Consider the following 7,894-nt stretch of genomic DNA (forward strand, 5'->3'; position numbering starts at 1 on the left):
AGCTGGCTCCTTACAGGCTCTCTGGAGCACTTCCTCATTCACCCGTAGATCCCCAAACTTTGTAAACAGTCCTTTAGTGGCAGGAGAGTATCCAGCAACCACGTTCCACTGTGGCTGTTGTCCTGACTCCACCCACTGCAGCACGGAGCAGATCAGCATCCTGTTCCTTCTGTGCTTTCCATTCAGGTGAGTCAGCCATCTGCGTCTCTCTGCAAACAGACCCTACTCCATCCTGCATGGAGCCTTGTTCCTCCACACAGAAGTCTTTCTCCTGGACCTCTCTTTTTTCACAGTATCTGCAGCCATCTAGAGCACGGGGCGCCAAGACATAGTGTCAGCATTGGCATGGCGAGTTCGAGCTCTGTACTCCACTTGAAACATGTACGGTGCCAGTTCTTCCAGCCAGCGTGCAATCTGCCCTTCTGGCTCTTTGAAGGACATTAACCACTGGAGGGCAGAGTGGTCAGTTCGGACAGTGAAAACCAGGTGGCTTATTGCCCTCACGATATCCAGCAGTTCTCTCCATTTCACACAGAAGCTCCAATCAGCTTTGTTGAAAGTTTTACTGAAGTATGCCACTTTCTCCCCCTCTACCCCTACCTGACTCAGCACCGCGCCCATCCCCAATCCTGTGCCCCAGAAACTCCAGCTCTCTTCTCATGAAGCAGCACTTGTCGGGGTGAAGCTTTAGACCAGCTGTTGATATTCTCTGTAGAACCCACCACAGGGCCCCTAAGGCTGCATGGAAAGAGCCCCCATGGACCAGTATGTCATCCAAGTATGGAATGTCGGCGGACATTTTTGCTCCATAGGAGCAAAAATGCTCCATAGGAGCAAAAATGTCTTTAAAGTCCAGCAATAACTGCCACAGCTCCTGCTGCTGCTTGGGTTCCAGGTTTTCACAGCTGCGCCTCCATATCTCTCGTACTGCTGTCAGTCTGTCCTCCTCACCTGCAGTGGGCTGCTGGTCAGGTGCGGGGGACTGTTCAACAACTGACATACGGGCTGTGGGGGACAGGGGCAGAGGGAAAAAGCTTGGGGCTGGGGGCCCGGGCCCCAACGTTCCTTTGTTGCCTCATTAGCCAGCTTCCTAGTCGAAACTCTTATGTGGGCAACATGCTCTTAAGCACGGTTAAACTCAGCCTCATGCTTCGACATACCGGCGTAGGCATCGCTCATCGGCTCCTCTTTGATTTTCGGCCGGGCTCCGGTCTTTTTTATCTGTTCTTCCAAGCTGCAGGCTGAATTAGCCAGGTCCAGGCTAGCCGCACTAGCGCAGGTTAGCAAGACTTTAACCGTTTTATTTCTGACACCAGTGTAGGGTCCGACTGGACGTGTAATGAATTGTGAGGCGTTATTCCACGAACCTGCATTCATTAGTGAACGGTCGATTATGAAACTTGGTTACTGTCGGTCCTAACCATGCCAAAACAACAGAACACTCCCGGTCTCACACATCAGCTCAACTCCTCCGTGTTCTGTTCACTCTCACTCTCGGCAAGGTGCTCTCACTTTTACCTGCTTCCCCGCCCTCTTGCTCTCGCATTCATCCAGACACATTTAAAGACCCTCGTCAATAGCGCTGTCTGCAGCAGCCTGGTGCCTCATGGGAAGGCAGCAGGGGCGTGTCTTGATAGGCCGTGCATCGCCAATTTCGTGCTGCACCAGGCCCACTTCCTATCGCACACCACTAATGGAAATGGCCGTGGTAAACACCTATTTCCAAAAGAAAGAGGAACACAGGGTGACACAGATAGATTATATTCTATGTAGAAGAGGTAATCTGAGGGAGATTAGTGACTGTAAGGTGGTGGCAGGCGAGAGTGTAGTCATACAACATTGGTTGGTAGTGTAAACGATGACGATGGAGGTGAAAAAAAGGAAGACAGTGAAGAGAAGAAGTTCAACTAAGGAAAGAGAAATGTTGTGAAGACTTCAGGAAAGAAGTAAGGACAGTTCTGGGCCGTGTTGAGGAAACCCCAGATGACTGGGAGACTACAGCTATGGTGATAAGGGAGACAGGTAGGAAGGTGCTTGGTATGTCCTCTGGGCAGAGAAAAGAAGACAAAGAGACCTGGTGGTGGAATGACGAGGTCTAGGAGAGTGTACAGAGAAAGAGATTAGCGAAGAAGACAGTGACAGAACAGAAGAGAACAGACTGGAGTACAAAGAGAGGACAAGGGAGGTGAAGAGGGAAGTGGCCAAGGCCAAACAAAAGGCATATGAGGAGTTGTATAAGAGTTTGGACACAAAAGAAGGAGAAAATGAATTGTATAGATTGGCGAGACAGAAAAATCAAGCTGGGAAGGTTGTGCAGCAGGTGAGGTGGATTAAGGACAGAGAAAGGAACGTAATCATAGGTGAGAAAGGTGTCCTCAGAAAATGGAAGTAGTACTTTGAGGAGTTGTTGAATGAGGAAAATAAAAGGAAACTTGGGAATGAGGAGCCAGAAACTATTAGGAAGAAGGTAGATCAGATTAGGATGAAGTAAGAAAAGCCCTGAAAAAGACAAAGAGCGGAAAGTCAGTTGGTCCCAACATACCAGTGGAAGTATGCAAGTGATTAGGACAAGTGGCAGAAGATTTTCTGACTAAGTTGTTAAACAGAATTTTAGAGACTGACAAGCTGCCTGATGGGTGGGGGAAAAGTTTTCTGGGGCCAATTTACCAGAAAGGTGATTTGCAGAGTTGTAACAACTACAGTTGCACGATACCCACTGTACCCTGTGGTGCCAAATCGTAACGGTACCTACTATACTAGAAATTTTACACAACTGTACTACCGTGGATTACTAAACACCGGTGCCAGTTTCCGCTTCATAGCGGTCGCCTCTACTCTCCTCCCTTGCTTTTCAGTGCATACTACTCCCTTGTAAACCTACCCACATGGCAACTACTGCAACCAAACTAGACAGCTGCTGAATGATTGGTTGTTTGCCTGTTATTGGTGACGTCTGAGGATATGATAGACTGTTTCCGCAAGCTGGGTCCACCCGTCTGTTGGCTAATTGGCTGTCTCGTCATGCACACGGTTTACGGTCACAAACACGAGACAACACATACTATGGCAGAAGCACCGAGTGGCTGTTTCTCAAAAAATGTAACTCCAAAAGTCACATTTGGAACTATTTTGGTCTTAAGCAAGGCACAATTGGTAAAGCAGTAGACGATGGCCGTCCACTGTGCAGGCACTGCCACCAAGCTGTAGCAGCCAAAGTTGGCAACACCAACCTCATAAAACACCTGCAGTGTCGTCACCCAGATTTATATGTTGAATACCAGGTTAGTATACCTTGTTTATTTTCTTATTGGCTAAATTAGGTTATATGCTCCATGTACAGACAGAGGAATGAAGTGTTAAACAATATCAAGGTATAAAGCACCTAGAAAATGCATACAAACATAGTTTTCACAGGAAAACTGTTCCTGTTAATTGTATTTTGTCTTCTATGTTGGAGAAGAAGCAATATTGTCAAATACCTTTTTCCTTTAAAGGCCAGTGTTTGTTTTTGTTTTGTTTTTTCAATTTTATAATAGGCTATTCATGAAAATATTTCTTTCAGTCTAGGTCTTCACCAGTATTATGTTTATGATGCACCAAACAACATTATAAGTAATTAATAACTATTTATACCTTGGATACAAATGGATTGTAGTTCATAAAAATAATAATAATTAAAAAAAGGCTGCAGTATCGTGATAATACCTGGAACCGTGATACTTTGTCTGGTATAGTCTCGTGGTTACTCATTTTGGTATTGTGACAACTCTAGTAACAACTACAGAGGGATAAAGTTGATGAGCCATACCATGAAGATTTGAGAAAGAGTAGTTGAAGCCAGGTTGAGGCAGGTTGGGATTTGTGAACAACAGTATGGTTTCATGCCTAGAAAGAGTACCACATATGCAATATTTGGATGCTTGAGAAGGTCAAAAAGAACTACATTGTGTATTTGTAGATTTAGAAAAGGCATATGACAAAGTTCCAAGGGAGGAACTGTGGTTTTGTATGATGAATTTAGGAGTGGCAGAGAAGTACGGTATGTTAGATTGGTTCAGGATATATATGAGAATAGTACAACAGTGGTGAGGTGTGCTGTTGGAAGGACTTCAAGGTGGAGGTGGGACTACATCAAGTATCGGCCCTGAGCCCCTACGTGTTTGCTTTGGTGATGGACATATTGACAAATGAGGTCAGACAGGAGTCCCCATGGACTATGTTGTTTGCAGATGACATTGAGATCTGTAGTGAGAGTAGGTAGCAGCTACAATAGGCAAAAGACAGGAGGCGGAGCGGGAGGTGGCAGAGTTAAAGATGCTAAGATTCTCTTTCGGAGTGACAAGGATGGAGAAAAGAAGCCAGATTGAGATGGTTTGGATGTGCGAAGTAGGGACAGTGGATTGCAATGTGGCGCTAGAGATGGAGCTACCAGGTAGGAGACAAAGAGGGGATTTATGGATGCAGTGAGGGAGGACATGCAGACAGTTGGAGTCAGAGTAGAAGATGCAGAGAACAGGGTGAAATTGAAATCAATTATTCAATGTGGCAACCCCTAAAAAAGGGACTAAAAGAAAAGAAAAATCTTTCTCCAGTCTCTCACCCCTCAAACTCAGGGTTACATATAGTCCTGAAGGCAGCTGCCTGCTGGGAATACTGCACAGCTATTCCGTATTTCCTATCTGGCAGTGGTGGCTTAGTAGTTAAGGAAGCAGACTTTGGTTCGAAAGGCTTCAGGTTCAAGTCTACCAGCTGCCAACTTACTACTGAAGTGCATTGATGGCTTCGTCCCCACACACTGCTCCTGGGGGCTTAAAGCTGCCCACTGTTCACTTTGGTGATGGGTTAAAAGCAGAGGTCACATTTCATTGTGTGCAGTGGTTTGCCACAATAACAAGTAGTTGTTTTAGGAAATAAATACCTGAGTAAAAAAAATATTTAATATTTTTTATTTCTGCCACATTGGGGGAAAACATTACTGTTTTTCAGAATGGATTAAAGGGGGTGACAATAGTCACTACAAAAAGCTGGAGCCTTTTGTTTCATATCAACAGTAGTGCTTATTTTGACAGCCAATTATCACTGAGTCTCAGTTTTAGCCTTTAGACTTAATTTATCACTGATCATCATCATTTATCATCTCACCTGTTGTTAATTAGCTTCACTTGTGCCACCTGGTGTTCCCTGTGTATATATACCCCTCTCCCTCACTCTGTGGGGGTTGGATCATTGTGATTGTGACTGTGTTTGATCATTGTAATTGTGTTAGATCTTCGTGTCCGTGAGTTTCCTACTCTGTGTTTCCTCGTGTTCCGTGTTTCCTCGTGTTCCAAAGAGAATTCCATGCCTGTTAGTTCTTCGTGTTTTGTTACTTTGGACTTTGTAAATAAAACTACCTGCACCAGAAAGAGTCTCGCCAGTACTGCATGTGGGTCCTGCCTGCTTCCTGCGTTGCCCACACGTGACAGTGGTTGGATCAGGGAAATCCCCTGAATTCCGTAGACATCGATTCATACATGTTTAGCACTTTTATTGCATTTTGGCTCTACTTCTGCTTCTTTCTTAACAATACAACACTTGTTAAACTGCAGTACTGTGGGTTCCATCCATTTATTAGACACCCATCATCTTCAGACAGAGGCAGTACCTCCAGCAGACAAAGTAGTACGTGATGAAGCTCAAGCCATCATCTGGTACATGACAGTTAATTTACTGGTCTCTGCAGTCTCTCTGGAGCTCAGTCCATTAGAGATACTCTTCCCACCCTTTGTACTAGGAGCTCTGCATTCTGAATTTGCAACAACTGCATGAAGCTTTCATGTCAGTGTGGACATGTAAAATATTTTCATCGTTATTCTGTGCAAGGAAAAAGCAAATGAAGAGTAATTCAGAATTTGGATAGTTGGTGTACGTCATGAGAGTCTTCTCACTGTGATTAAATACATTTCTTATTTCTTATTATTTCTTACACACAAAAAATATATATCATTGATACACACGCACACACACAAACCCCTGTTCTAACTAAAATGGCAGTTTCCATGGCATTCAGATCTAGTTTTTCCATCTGGGTCGAATGAATCATTGTGCTATTTCACCAGCCAGTTACATTCCAAATGATCTTCATATCAAAACAAAATTAACCTTGTTATGCAAAAAATAATTTTCAACTGGCATTTCTAATGTATTTGTATCATTTTATTTTGAAATAAAAATGAAAAGAACCAAAATAATGCTTGGTCTTTTACAACAAACAGTTTTCCATCCATTCATCCATCATCAACCACTTATCCGGGGCACAGTAGTCGGGGCAACAGTCTGAGCAGGGACACCCAGACTTCCCTCTCCCTCAACACTTCCTCCAGCTCTTCCGGGGGGACCCCAAACCACTCCCAGGCCAGCCGAGCAACATAGTCGCTCCAGCGTGCCCTAGGTCTTCCCCTAGATCTCCTCCCAGAAGGACAGGACCCAAGCACCTCATGGGCATGCAATGTAAATGCCCAAGCCACCTCAGCTGACTCCTTGATGTGGAGGAGCAGTGGCTCTACTTCAAGCTCCTCTCATGTGACAGAGCTCCTCACCCTATTTCTAAGGGAGTGCTCTGCCACCCTGCGGAGAAAGCTCATTTCAGCCGCTAGTATCCGGGATCTCGTTCTTTCGGTCATGACCCAGAGCTCATGACCATAGGTGAGGGTAGGAACGTAGATCGAGCGGTAAAGCCTTTTGGCTCAGCTCCTTCTTCACTACAACGGACCGATACAGCGACTGCATTACTGCGGCTGCTGCACCGGGTCGCATGTCAATCTCACGTTCCATCCTACCGTCACTCGTGAACAAGACCCCAAGATACTTAAACTCCTCCACCTGAGGCAGGACTTTCTCCCCAACCCGGACGGTGCAAACCACCTTTTTCCAGTCGAGAACCATGGCCTTGGACTTAGAGGTGCTAATTCTCATCCCAGCGGCTTTACACGCCACTGCAAAACGCTCCCGTGCATGCTGCAGGTCCCGGTTCGAAAAGGCCAACAAGACCACATCATCTGCAAAAAGCAGAGACGAAATCCGGTGGCTCCCGAACTGGACCCCACCCGACACCTGGCTGTGCCTAGAAATTCTGTCCATAGAGATAATGAACAGAACCGGTGACAAAGGTCAGCCCTGCTGTAGTCCAACATGCACTGGGAACAGGTCCGACTTACTGCCGGCAATGCGAACCAAGCTCCTACTCCGATCGTACAGGGACCGGACAACCCTTAGAAGAGGGCCCCCAACCCCATACTCTCGGAGCACACCCCACAGATTACCACAAGGGGCATGGTCGAAAGCCTTTTGCAAGTATATATATATATATATATATATTGCACCCAGAAGGGGGACCTTTGGGAACAACTGGTTCAATTGACAATAATACAATAATTCAGTTCAGTTAATGGTTTGCAAAAATTAATGCCATTGTTAACCTAAATTTTGTTTGTTGGATCATAGCAGATCCACTTCAAATTAATTAGATGTTCACTTAGCCATCACATGCGTGTGTGTTCTTTTTTTTTTTTTTTTTCAGATCTTCAAATTTCCAATTTCTTTGCTGTTATTTATTTATTGTAGCTGGTGTTTGGTTGATGGTTCATCCCTGGGAGATTCTCTTTAGAGAAGAATTGTACTAAACCAACAAGATAATGGTAGACAATGGACATGCAGGAATGAGTACATGTCACACATGAAAAACTTAGAATTCTCACAGGAGCCAGTTGCTAGGAAGAAAATGTCTAGGGAAATTATGATTTTAAAGTTTTCAATGACATCTGATTAATACGAAATGGCAAGAACATCTGGGCCTATAAATTGACTCTTGTGGTTTATATACAGTGAAAATATTGTCCACACTACAGTACTGCGG

This window comes from Cynoglossus semilaevis, chromosome Z, assembly GCF_000523025.1.
Source record: "Cynoglossus semilaevis isolate Cse_v1.0 chromosome Z, Cse_v1.0, whole genome shotgun sequence".
NCBI lineage: Eukaryota > Metazoa > Chordata > Actinopteri > Pleuronectiformes > Cynoglossidae > Cynoglossus > Cynoglossus semilaevis.